This window comes from Oncorhynchus masou, unplaced genomic scaffold (assembly GCF_036934945.1).
Source record: "Oncorhynchus masou masou isolate Uvic2021 unplaced genomic scaffold, UVic_Omas_1.1 unplaced_scaffold_461, whole genome shotgun sequence".
Classification (NCBI taxonomy): Eukaryota; Metazoa; Chordata; class Actinopteri; order Salmoniformes; family Salmonidae; genus Oncorhynchus; species Oncorhynchus masou.
This window is the reverse complement of record NW_027011005.1, coordinates 59,338-73,093: the sequence shown is the minus strand read 5'-3', so window position 1 is coordinate 73,093 and position 13,756 is coordinate 59,338. Positions and strand designations below refer to the sequence as shown.

Here is a 13,756-nt window from a genome sequence, read left to right as displayed (position 1 = left end):
TCATCAGTCAGCTAGCTTGCCAACATTGAATAGAAACTCCTTTGTCAATGTGAAATGATAGCCAAGGTAAAACACTGTGGGGGGGGGGGAATACAAATAAATTATAACACAGTTCTCTTGTCTTCATTGATTAGCTTCCTTCAGTGCTGAGCGTTTGTGTAGGAACGTTCTTCCTGAATTGACAACACAGTTGACATTTAAGCAACATGGGGCAGCTATTTGGAAAGGCTGGCTCGAATATGGGTGGGGATAATTGGGGTAAAATTGAATTGTGACTTACATTTTCAAACTCCTAGCATTAGTTCTAGTGCTTAGAGGAAGGAGCCTTCCAGAATGTAGGATGGCTGACATTTGGACGACATTTTAGATTCCTCAAAGAAGAACACAGTCAATGAATGAAAGAATAATAGCTTTTCAGTGTTCATCTGTCTCTCTGTCTATTGCATATGTCACTGATTGAATAATGACTAAATAAGGAATAGTCCATTTATTAAAGTTGATTTAAATAATGAATAGTCCATTTATTAAAAATTATTTAAATAATTAAAAGTCAATTTATTAAAGTTGATTTAAATAATGAATAGTCCATTTATTAAAACTTGTTTAAATAATTAAAAGTCAATTTATTAAAGTTGATTTAAATAATGTCACGTTCTGACCTTCATTTCCTTTGTTTTGTATTTATTTAGTATGGTCAGGGCGTGAGTTGGGTGGGCAGTATATGTTTGATTTTCTATGATTTGGGATTTCTATGTTTCGGCCTAGTATAGTTCTCAATCAGAGGCAGGTGTCATTAGTTGTCTCTGATTGAGAATCATACTTAGGTAGCCAGGGTTGCACTGTTTGTTTGTGGGTGATTGTCTATGTTAGTGGCTTGTGTCAGCACAGGTCTCATTTGTAGCGTCACGGTTGTATTTGGTTGATTGTTTTTTTGGTTACCTTTTTGTATAGCGTTCAGTGTTCTCTTTATTAAAATACACTATGAACACATACCACGCCGCATATTGGTCCTCTGATCCTTCGCCTCTCCTCTTCAGATGAAGAGGAGGAAGACCGTGACAAATAATGAATAGTCCATTTATTAAAATTATGTATATAATGAATAGTCCATTTATTAAAGTTTATTTAAACAATGAATAGTCCATATATTAAAGTTTATTTAAACAATGAATAGTCCATTTATTAAAGTTGATTTCTCTAATTTGAAATGCCAGTTTTCAAGATGCCATTTGTTACAGACAATAAGCAACATGTTTGGACAGTGTCAGTCTAGGAACATGTCATGTTTAAAAGTCTCTTACCTTTCTTACAGACAATGAGCAACATCTTGGTACAGCTCTCCCTGTCTCAGTTGGAAACGCAGGTTTTGAGAATGGATGACATTTTGTTCTCCCCAGTCCCCAGCATCAACTGTATCTGACCATCAATCTGGACCACAAAACTAAATCCAACCAAATCTATGATGACCGATCTCTATATTTATCCCAGGAGGATGAATGCAAGGACAAATACTCAGCGAGCTTTACAGCAGTTTTACAGCAGCATTTGGTAAAAGACCAAGCACATATTATGGCAAGAACAGCTCAAATAAGCAAAGAGAAATGACAGTCCATCATTACTTTAAGACATGAAGGTCAGTCAATCAGCAACATTTCAAGTGCTGTCGCATAAACCATCAAGTACTATGATGAAACTGGCTCTCATGAGGACCGCCACAGGAAAGGAAGACCCAGAGGTACCTCTGCTGCAGAGGATAAGTTCATTAGAGTTACCTCTGCTGCAGAGGATAAGTTCATTAGAGTTACCTCTGCTGCAGAGGATAAGTTCATTAGAGTTACCTCTGCTGCAGAGGATAAGTTCATTAGAGTTACCTCTGCTGCAGAGGATAAGTTCATTAGAGTTACCTCTGCTGCAGAGGATAAGTTCATTAGAGTTACCTCTGCTGCAGAGGATAAGTTCATTAGAGTTACCTCTGCTGCAGAGGATAAGTTCATTAGAGTTACCTCTGCTGCAGAGGATAAGTTCATTAGAGTTACCAGCCTCAGAAATTGCAGCCCAAATAGACATTTCACAGAGTTCAAGTAACAGACACATCTCAGCATCAACTGTTCAGAGGAGAATCAGTCCTTCATGGTTAAATTGCTGCAAAGAAACCATTACTAAAGGACACCAAAAAAAGAAGAGACTTGCTTGGGCCAAGAAACACGAGCAATGGACATTAGACAGGTGGAAATCTGTCCTTTGGTCTGGAGTCCAAATTTGAGATTTTTAGTTCCAACTGGAAGACCGTGTAGGTGAAGGGATGATCTCCGCATGTGTATCTCCCACCGTAAAGCATGGAGGAGGAGGTGTGATGGTGTGGGGATGCTTTGCTGGTGACACTGTCAGTGATTTATTTAGAATTCAAGGCACACTTAACCAGCAAGGCTACCACAGCATTCTGCAGCGATACACCATCCCATCTGGTTTGCGTTTAGTGGGACTATCACTTGTTTTTTAACAGGACAATGACCCAACACACCTCCAGGCTGCGGAAGGGCTATTTTACCAAGAAGGTGAGAGATGGAGTGCTGCGTCAGATGACCTGGCCTCCACAATCTCCCGACCTCAACCAAATTCAGATGGTTTGGGATGAGTTGGACCGCAGGCTGAAGGAAAAGCAGCCAACAAGTGCTCAGCGTATGTGGGAAGTCCTTCAAGACTGTTGAAAACGCATTCCAGGTGAAGCTGGTTAAGAGAGTGTCAAGAGTGAGCATCAAGGCAAAGGGTGGCTAATTGACCAATCCCAATCTCTTTTTTGGTTGCTACATGATTCCATATGCGTTATTTCATAGTTTTGATGTCTTCACTATTATTCTACAATTTAATTTTTATTTTACCTTCATTTAACTAGGCAAGTCCGTAAAGAACAAATTCTTATTTTCAATGACAGCCTAGGAACAGTGGGTAAACTGACTTGTTCAGGGGCAGAACGACAGATTTTTACCTCGTCAGCTTGAGGATTCGATCTTGCAACCTTTTGGCTACAAGTCCAAGGCTCTAACCACTAGGCTACCTGACGAAAATAATACAAGTAAAGAAACACCCTTGAATGAGTAGGTTTTCTAAATCTTTTGACCGGTAGTGTACATGTTTACCCAGTTGATCAAAATAAGGATTGTGGTTTTACCTTTTAATGGAGGGCAGTGGAAAGGCTTAAAGAAGAGATGGAGAGAGAAAGACCTGGTCTCCTTGAAGGCCCCACATGCTGTGCTTTTCAGTTCTTCCATTCTGAGAAGATGTGATGTCACACTTAAGACGTTCACTGTGTCAGCTGGAGGTCTGGTAGATGTCCTGATGGTTGATACTTTATTTTCTAATCCTCTCTCTCCCTCTCCTCTCCCTCTCTCTGTCTCCCTCCCTCCCGCTCTCTCTCTCCCCCTCTCCCCCTCTCTTCCTCCCTCCCTCCCTCTCTCTCTCCCCCTCTCTCCGTCCCTCCCGCTCGCTCTCTCCCCCTCTCCCCCTGTCTCCCCCTCTCTCCCTCCCTCCCGCTCTCTCTCCCCCTCTCCCCTGTCCCTCCCTCCCCCTCTCTCCCCCTCTCCCCTGTCTCCCTCTCACCCCCTCTCTCTCTCTCTCCCTCTCTCTCCCTCTCTCTCTCTCTCTCCTCTCTCTCTCCCCCTCTCCCCTGTCTCCCTCCCTCCCTCTCTCTCTCCCCCTCCCTGTCCTCTCTCCCCTGTCTCCCTCTCCCTCTCCCCCTCTCTCCCTCTCTCTCTCTCTCCCCCTCTCTCTCCCACTGTCTCCCTCCCTCCCCCTCTCTCCCCCCTGTCTCCCCTGCCGCTCTCTCTCCTCTCCCCTCTCCTCCCTCCGTCCCTCCCGCTCTCTCCCCCTCTCCCCTGTCTCCCTCCCTCTCTCTCTCCCCCTCTCCGTCTCCCTCCCTCCCTCTCTCTCCCCTCTCTCCCTCCCTGCCGCTCTCTCTCTCCCCTCTCCCCCTCTCCCCTCTCTCTCTCCCCCCTCCCTCCCTCTGTCTCCCCCTCCCCCCTCTCTCTCTCCCCCTCTCCCCCTGTCTCCCTCCCTGCCGTCTCCCCCCCCCTCCCTCCCGCTCTCTCTCTCCCCCTCTCCCACCGTCTCCCTCCCTCCCCCTCTCTCTCTCCCCCTCTCCCCCTGTCTCCCTCTCACCCCCTCTCTCTCTCCCCTCTCTCCCTCCCGCTCTCTCTCTCTCTCCCTCACAAAACATTAATCCCCAACATCATCACATCCACAGGGGTAAACATATATTTTCCTCGGACCATTAATGCCCTCTCTAGTAAAAGAGATTGTTTGTCAATGAGTATAACCTGTATGAAACAAGGTTCAGGCTTTTGCTGCCAGCTCACAACTGATATGAAATCAGTGTCACCAGTGGTCAATAGCTCTTATATGTAAGTGAGAAGCACCAATGTCCCTGGGGATAGGATGATGAGCTCAATTGTACACAATCAATTATACACAATCATATACAATCAATTATACACAATCAATATACATAAATCATCATACACACATATGATATGTTGTCTATATAAGCTCAATAATAGTGCATTCAAGTAGTGCCACGGCCTTGATACAAAATCAGCTGCATTTTCTGGATTCCTCACTTCTTGGATGAAGTCAGAGGAGAGAGGATGTGAGGAATCACGGAAATTCAATTGAGATTTTCCCATGGGGTCTTTTGGCTAAAAGGTCCATTTTGTGGTGTTAAATTAGTGGGTGGCTGCAAGGTTGTAGGTTCAAGTTCAGCTCAGGAAACCAAAACTACTAACTACACTACAATATGTATTGCATTTTAATTTAGACAGTTGTGTTTTGTATCATTGTAAACAAATGCTAAAATGAAATTAATAAAAAGACTGTCCCGGAAAGAAAAATGTTTCGTTCTTGAGAGACACTGCTGACAGAGAGCGCAGACCCACAACGCGCCAAAGAGGACAGAAAAGCGCATTTTGCGCACGCGCATTTAAAGAACAGTAGAAGTCGCGTGGTCTAGTCAATACAACCCCACCTCAATCAGTGTTGGGATTGGGGACTACAGGTAGACCGCGCGCGACGTCTAAGAAAGAACACTTTCAAATCGGATAATATACATTTAGCCTATTTACGTCAGAGTAAAACTCTCCAAAGTGGAAATGCATTTTTCTACGCACCAGTTGGAGACTAATGAAATGAAGCGAATTTCATTTAAACTTTTATAAACAAGACATGGGATGTTGAGAGAATGTCCTTCGAAGAACCTTTTCATATTACACAAGAATTTGATTTCTCCCAGAATGTGTCCAAAAGGGCGCACCACGGTAATCACACAGGGGCCACTTCGGAACAATCTATGTTCTACATCAGCATCGCCATCACTGCCATTTATGGAGTCATCATAGTCGTGGGACTAATCGGTAACATCACCCTCATCAAGACATTGTCTTCCTCTAAATCCATGCGGAATGTCCCCAACCTCTTCATGTCGAGTCTCGCGTTCGGGGACTTGGTCCTCCTGGTTACTTGCGCGCCGGTGGATGCCAGTCGGTACCTCGCGGACGAGTGGCTCTTCGGGAGAGTTGGATGTAAACTCATACCATTCATCCAACTCACCTCCGTCGGAGTGTCTGTTTTTACCCTGACTGCGTTGTCTGCTGATAGGTAAATAGCCTTCACTTTATGTTTTAGTCTACTACACTCATATTGCAACATGGACGTTTAGTTAACCAACTTATCCCATTGCCAACTGATCTGGTATTTGAATGTAGAGTTGTATAGTTAAATGGTTGTAGACTTGTAGTTACTTTTAGCTCAACATATTGTCGTTTAGGTAAAACGATGAAAACGGGATAGCTTGCCATCCTTATCGAATATTCTCTCTGAACGCATCTCTGGCGGGCGAGAGGTTCTTCGGCTAAACTATCGAGCTGGAAATAATATGATCTTAAACAACGGTATGGGTATAACCTGTCCAGAACATGCTGCTACTGAGACAATGCAGATACAATCTGATTCACTCTGTTGCGTTATTCCGCGTTCGGTTCAGTGGGATCATACTTTGATGAGAGATATAAGATGTGCTCGAGTCACAGAGATGAGATCTGACATATGAGTGGAAATTTATAAGCGTGCGACTTCGTGTGTGTGTGCGCGCGTGTGTGTGCGTGTGCGCGTGTGTGCACGTGTGTGTGCGCGTGTGTGTGCGTGTGTGTTTGTGACAGTGAATGAGTAAATGAGTGACGGTGCTTGCATGCATGGGCGTGCCTGTGTGTTGTCGGGGGTCATAGGCTATATCCTTCCCACACAACTTCCTACAACCAAACGATTCATTGGGATGATATAGTCTGCATCCCAAATGGCACCCTTTCCCTATGTATCCACAGGGCTCTGGTCAAAAGTAGTGCACTAGGGAATAGGGTTTAATTTGGGGTTCCATTTGGAACGCTACCCATAAAGTGTGCATCACTGTGGAGTGGGAGGAGAAGACATCCATCATATAGACTGACCATCACCTTGGCAGCCATATAATGATATCGTCTCTAGCTAGCCTATTACAATGTTCTGTGTCTTTGCTCTAAAGTCTCTCATTTAGCCTACGATCCCATTAGCAGATAATAATCCATTCATAAATGACAGATACCCCTCCCCTCTCCTCACCAGCTTCCCAACGTTTCCTCCGTTTAAATCCTAACCATACACTTTCAAAACCGAGTTTAAAATACTATGAGATCATTTCAATCAACTTTATCTGTGCTTGATTGAGCTTGCCTCAATGGAACCTGGCTCTCCAGGCGTGCAGGAGTAAACACTGCAGCTGGACTATATACACTAGAGTACGTGGACACCCCTTTCAAAGTGGATTTGGTTATTTCTGCCACACCATTGCTGACAGGTGTACAAAATCGAGCACACAGCCATGCAATCTCCATAGACAAACATGTCCTTAATGAAGAGCTCAGTGACTTTCAACGTGGCACCACCGTCATAGGATGCCACCTTTCCAACAAGTCAGTTCATCAAATTTCTGCCCACCGAGAGCTGCCCCGGTCAACTGTAAGTGCTGTTATTGTGAAGTGGAAATGTCTAGGGGCAACAACGGCTCAGTGTAAGCCACATAAGGTCACAGAACGGGACCACCGAGTGCTGAAGCGCGTAGCACGAAAAAATCGTCTGTCCTCAGTTGCAACCCTCAACACAGAGTTCCAAACTGCCTCTGGAAGATATGTCAGCACAATAACGCTTCGTTGGGTTGAAATGGGATTCCTGGCCGAGGAGTCACACACAAGCCTACGAACATGCGCAATGCCAAGCGTCAACTGGAGTGGTGTAAAGCTCGCCGCCATTGGACTCTGGAAACGCTACCTGCCCCAATGCATAGTGGCAACTGTAAAGTTTGGTGGATGAGGAATAATGGTCTGGGGCTGTTTGTCATGGTTCGGGCCCCTTAGTTCCAGTGAAGGGAAATATTAACGCTACAGCATACAATGACATTCTAGATGATTCTGTGCTTCCGACTTTGTGGCAACAGTTTGGGGAAGGCCTTTTCCTGTTTCAGCATGACAACGCCCCTGTGCACAAAGCGAGGTCCATACAGAAATGGTTTGTCGAGATCGGTGTGGAAAAACTTGACTGGCCTGCACGGAGCCCTGACCTCAACCCCATCGAACACATTTGGGATGAATTGGAACACCGAGCTGTGAGCCAGGCCTAATCGTCCAACATCAGTGCCAAACCTCACTAATGCTCTTGTGTCAGAATGGAGGCAAGTCCCCGCAGCAATGTTCCAACATCTAGTGGAAAGCCTTCCCAGAAGAATGGAGGCTGTTATAGCAGCAATGTTCCAACGTCTAGTGGAAAGCCTTCCCAGAAGAATGGAGGCTGTTATAGCAGCAATGTTCCAACATCTAGTGGAAAGCCTTCCCAGAAGAATGGAGGCTGTTATAGCAGCAATGTTCCAACATCTAGTGGAAAGCCTTCCCAGAAGAATGGAGGCTGTTATAGCAGCAATGTTCCAACATCTAGTGGAAAGCCTTCCCAGAAGAATGGAGGCTGTTATAGCAGCAATGTTCCAACATCTAGTGGAAAGCCTTCCCAGAAGAATGGAGGCTGTTATAGCAGCAATGTTCCAACATCTAGTGGAAAGCCTTCCCAGAAGAATGGAGGCTGTTATAGCTGCAATGTTCCAACATCTAGTGGAAAGCCTTCCCAGAAGAATGGAGGCTGTTATAGCAGCAATGTTCCAACATCTAGTGGAAAGCCTTCCCAGAAGAATGGAGGCTGTTATAGCAGCAAGGGGGTTCCAACTCATATTAATGCCCCATTAAGAATGGAGATGTTATAGCAGCAATGTTCCAACATGGAAGTGGAAAGCCTTCCCAGAAGAATGGAAGGCTGTTATAGCAATGTTCCAACATCTAGTGGAAAGCCTTCCCAGAATGAATAGTATAGAATGAATGTTATAGAATGTTCCAGAATATAATGAATAGTATAGAATGAATAGAATAGAATGGAAGGAATAGTATAGAATGAATAGAATAGAAGGAATAGTATAGAATGAATAGAAGGAATAGAAGGAATAGTATAGAATGAATAGAAGGAATATAATAGAATGAATAGTATAGAATAAATAGAATAGAAGGAATAGTATAGAAGGAATAGTATAGAATGAATAGAATAGAATGAATAGAATAGAATGGAAGGAATAGTATAGAATGAATAGAATAGAATGAATAGAATAGGAATAAAATAGAAGGAATAGAATAGAAGGAATAGTATAGAATGAATAGAATAGAATGAATAGTATAGAATGAATAGAATAGAATGAATAGTATAGAATGAATAGAATGAAAGGAATATAATAGAATGAATAGAATAAAAGGAATAGTATAGAATGAATAGAATAGAATGAATAGAATAGAATGAATAGAATGAATAGAATAAAAGGAATAGTATAGAATGAATATAATAGAAGGAATAGAATAGAATGAACAGAATAGAATAGAATAAAAGGAATAGAATGAATAGAATAGAAGGAATAGAATATAATGAATAGTATAGAATAAATAGAATAAAAGGAATAGAATAGAATGAATAGAATAAAAGGAATAGAATGAATAGAAGGAATAAAATAGAAGGAATAGTATAGAAGGAATAGAATAGAAGGAATAGTATAGAAGGAATAGAATAGAAGGAATATAATAGAATAGAATGAATAGAAGGAATAAAATAGAAGGAACTACATAGAATGAATGTTGATGCACAATCAACATCTTATGGTCCCGTCTGACGTCAATAGAAAATATTCATTCAGGTCGCAGACATGACGCTCTTTACCAAACAGTAAAAGGAACCGAGGGGATTGAAATATGAAGGAAAAAATGAGAAACAGGAGAATGTAGAGTTGATTGGAGAACAATCTGGTTTTGAAGGACAGCACCTGGTTAGAGGAAAACTGTCTGTGTCCCAATGGGCACCTTATTCCCTTTATATTGCTTTGTTCCACATAGGGAATATGGTGCCTTTATATTGCATTGTTCCACATAGGGAATAGGGTGCCTTTATATTGCATAGGGAATAGGGTGCCTTTATATTGAATCCACATAGGGAATAGGGTGCCTTGTTCCACATAGGGAATATATATGAATTGTTCCACATAGGGAATAGGGTGCCTTTATATTGCCTTGTTCCACATAGGGAATAGGGTGCCTTTATATTGCATTGTTCCACATAGGGAATAGGGTGCCTTTATATTGCCTTGTTCCACATAGGGAATAGGGTGCCTTTATATTGCCTTGTTCCACATAGGGAATAGGGTGCCTTTATATTGCATTGTTCCACATAGGGAATAGGGTGCCTTTATATTGCCTTGTTCCACATAGGGAATAGGGTGCCTTTATATTGCCTTGTTCCACATAGGGAATAGGGTGCCTTTATATTGCCTTGTTCCACATAGGGAATAGGGTGCCTTTATATTGCATTGTTCCACATAGGGAATAGGGTGCCTTTATATTGCATTGTTCCACATAGGGAATAGGGTGCCTTTATATTGCATTGTTCCACATAGGGAATAGGGTGCCTTTATATTGCATTGTTCCACATAGGGAATAGGGTGCCTTTATATTGCATTGTTCCACATAGGGAATAGGGTGCCTTTATATTGCATTGTTCCACATAGGGAATAGGGTGCCTTTATATTGCATTGTTCCACATAGGGAATAGGGTGCCTTTATATTGCATTGTTCCACATAGGGAATAGGGTGCCTTTATATTGCATTGTTCCACATAGGGAATAGGGTGCCTTTATATTGCATTGTTCCACATAGGGAATAGGGTGCCTTTATATTGCATTGTTCCACATAGGGAATAGGGTGCCTTTATATTGCATTGTTCCACATAGGGAATAGGGTGCCTTTATATTGCCTTGTTCCACATAGGGAATAGGGTGCCTTTATATTGCATTGTTCCACATAGGGAATAGGGTGCCTTTATATTGCATTGTTCCACATAGGGAATAGGGTGCCTTTATATTGCATTGTTCCACATAGGGAATAGGGTGCCTTTATATTGCATTGCTCCACATAGGGAATAGGGTGCCTTTATATTGCATTGCTCCACATAGGGAATAGGGTGCCTTTATATTGCATTGTTCCACATAGGGAATAGGGTGCCTTTATATTGCATTGCTCCACATAGGGAATAGGGTGCCTTTATATTGCATTGTTCCACATAGGGAATAGGGTGCCTTTATATTGCATTGCTCCACATAGGGAATAGGGTGCCTTTATATTGCATTGTTCCACATAGGGAATAGGGTGCCTTTATATTGCATTGCTCCATAGGGAATAGGGAATAGGGGGTGCCTTTATATTGCATTGTTCCACATAGGGAATAGGGTGCCTTTATATTGCCTTGCTCCACATAGGGAATAGGGTGCCTTTATATTGCATTGTTCCACATAGGGAATAGGGTGCCTTTATATTGCATTGCTCCACATAGGGAATAGGGTGCCTTTATATTGCATTGCTCCACATAGGGAATAGGGTGCCTTTATATTGCATTGTTCCACATAGGGAATAGGGTGCCTTTATATTGCATTGCTCCACATAGGGAATAGGGTGCCTTTATATTGCATTGTTCCACATAGGGAATAGGGTGCCTTTATATTGCATTGCTCCACATAGGGAATAGGGTGCCTTTATATTGCATTGTTCCACATAGGGAATAGGGTGCCTTTATATTGCATTGCTCCACATAGGGAATAGGGTGCCTTTATATTGCATTGCTCCACATAGGGAATAGGGTGCCATTTTATAGGGAATTGCATTGTTCCACATAGGGAATAGGGTGCCTTTATATTGCATTGCTCCACATAGGGAATAGGGTGCCTTTATATTGCATTGCTCCACATAGGGAATAGGGTGCCTTTATATTGCATTGTTCCACATAGGGAATAGGGTGCCTTTATATTGCATTGCTCCACATAGGGAATAGGGTGCCTTTATAGGGAATAGGGTGCATTGCTCCACATAGGGAATAGGGTGCCTTTATATTGCATTGCTCCACATAGGGAATAGGGTGCCTTTATATTGCATTGCTCCACATAGGGAATAGGGTGCCTTTATATTGCATTGTTCCACATAGGGAATAGGGTGCCTTTATATTGCATTGCTCCACATAGGGAATAGGGTGCCTTTATATTGCATTGCTCCACATAGGGAATAGGGTGCCTTTATATTGCATTGTTCCACATAGGGAATAGGGTGCCTTTATATTGCATTGCTCCACATAGGGAATAGGGTGCCTTTATATTCCATTGCTCCATATAGGGAATAGGGTGCCTTTATATTGCATTGTTCCATATAGGGAATAGGGTGCCTTTATATTGCATTGTTCCACATAGGGAATAGGGTGCCTTTATATTGCATTGCTCCACATAGGGAATAGGGTGCCTTTATATTGCATTGCTCCACATAGGGAATAGGGTGCCTTTATATTGCATTGCTCCACATAGGGAATAGGGTGCCATTCAGGACACAACCCAAGTGCGAGCAAGACATCTGTATAAGGCAAGCAGAGATCAAGAATCATACGTCACACATACTTCTGAACAGGTGGCCTAAGTTGAGGAGATCATGTCTTCTTCCTCCTCCTCCTCATCCTCCAGGTACAAGGCAATCGTGAAGCCCATGGACATCCAGGCCTCCAACGCCCCGGCGAGGATCGTCCTGCGGGCTGCAGTGATCTGGCTCTTCTCCATGACCCTGGCTGTCCCCGAGGCTGTCTTCTCAGACCTCCGCTCGTTCAGCATCCACAGCACCAATGAGACCTTCATCACCTGCGCCCCCTATCCCCACGATGGTGAACTGCATCCCAAGATCCACTCCATGGCCTCCTTCCTCATCTTCTATGTCATTCCTCTGTCGGTTATATCAGTCTATTACCTGTTCATCGCCAGGAGCCTGATCAGGAGTGCCTATAATATGCCGGTGGAGGGCAACGTGCACGTCAGAAGACAGGTGGGTCTCTCTTCTTCATCATCTCTTCTATTTTCTTCTAGTTCTTCTCCCCCATCATCTCTACTATTGTCTTCTTCTTCTTCTTCTTCATTTCTTCTATTTTCTTCTTCTTCTCCTTCATCATCTCTTCTATTTTCTTCTTCTTCATCATCTCTTCTATTTTCTTCTAGTTCTTCTCCCTCATCATCTCTACTATTGTCTTCTTCTTCATTTCTTCATTTCTTCTATTTTCTTCATTCTATTTTCTTCTAGTTCATCTCATCATCTATTTTCTTCTTCTTCTTCTCCTTCATCATCTCTTCTATTTTCTTCTTCTTCTCCTTCATCATCTCTTCTATTTTCTATTTTCTTCTTCTTCTTCTTCTCTATTTTCCTTCATCTCTTCTATTTTTTTCTTCTTCTTCTCCTTCATCATCTCTTCTATTTTCTTCTTCTTCTCCTTCATCATCTCTTCTATTTTTTCTTCTTCTTCATCCCTTCTATTTTCTTCTTCTTCATCGCTTCTATTTTTATTCTTCATCATCTCTTCTATTTTCTTAATCTTCATCTCTCTCTCCACAACATCACAGATAGAGTCCAGGAAGCGCCTTGCCAAGACCGTCCTGGTGTTTGTGGGCCTGTTCGCCGTGTGCTGGCTCCCCTGTCACGTGATCTACCTCAACCGCTCCTACCACTACTCCGAAGTGGACACCTCCATGGCCCACTTCATCTTCACCGTGGGAGCCCGTGTCCTGGCCTTCACTAACTCCTGTGTCAACCCCTTCGCCCTCTACCTGCTCAGCAAGAGTTTCCAGAAGCAGTTCAACAAGCAGCTGTGTTGTTGTTGTCGAGCCCTGGCGAAGAGGTCCCAGAGCCAGAGGAGGAACAGGAACAACACACACATGACCTCCTCAGGACCACCAACCACTCAGTGGCCAGTCTGAGCTTTATTAATGGAAAACACATCTGTCAGGAGGACAGTGTGTGAGAGACAGATGGGTGGATGGTAAGAGAGACAGACATACAGGTCATACAAGAGGAGAATGTGAGACAGACCAAGAGGTCTACCAAGAGGAGAGAGTGTGAGACAGACAGGTGTAGTCGGATGGTAGGACCAAGGGATATCAAAGGTTCCAGTGTGGTATGCAGATGGTCGGGTGGGAGTCTGTCTGTCTGTCTGTCTGTCTGTCTGTCTCACATTGCTCACCCTTTGAAATGGACGCTAATCTGGAATCACCCGAGTGTTTCCTGACCTGTTTGATTGTATTGAGCCTTTA

At 43.3% G+C, this 13,756-nt stretch overlaps 1 pseudogene; it reads left to right on the top strand.

The window, feature by feature from the left end:
- The first annotated feature begins 5,039 nt into the window (after positions 1–5,039).
- Positions 5,040–13,467, top strand: LOC135535209 (gastrin-releasing peptide receptor-like; annotated as a pseudogene).
- The last annotated feature ends 289 nt before the right edge of the window (positions 13,468–13,756 follow it).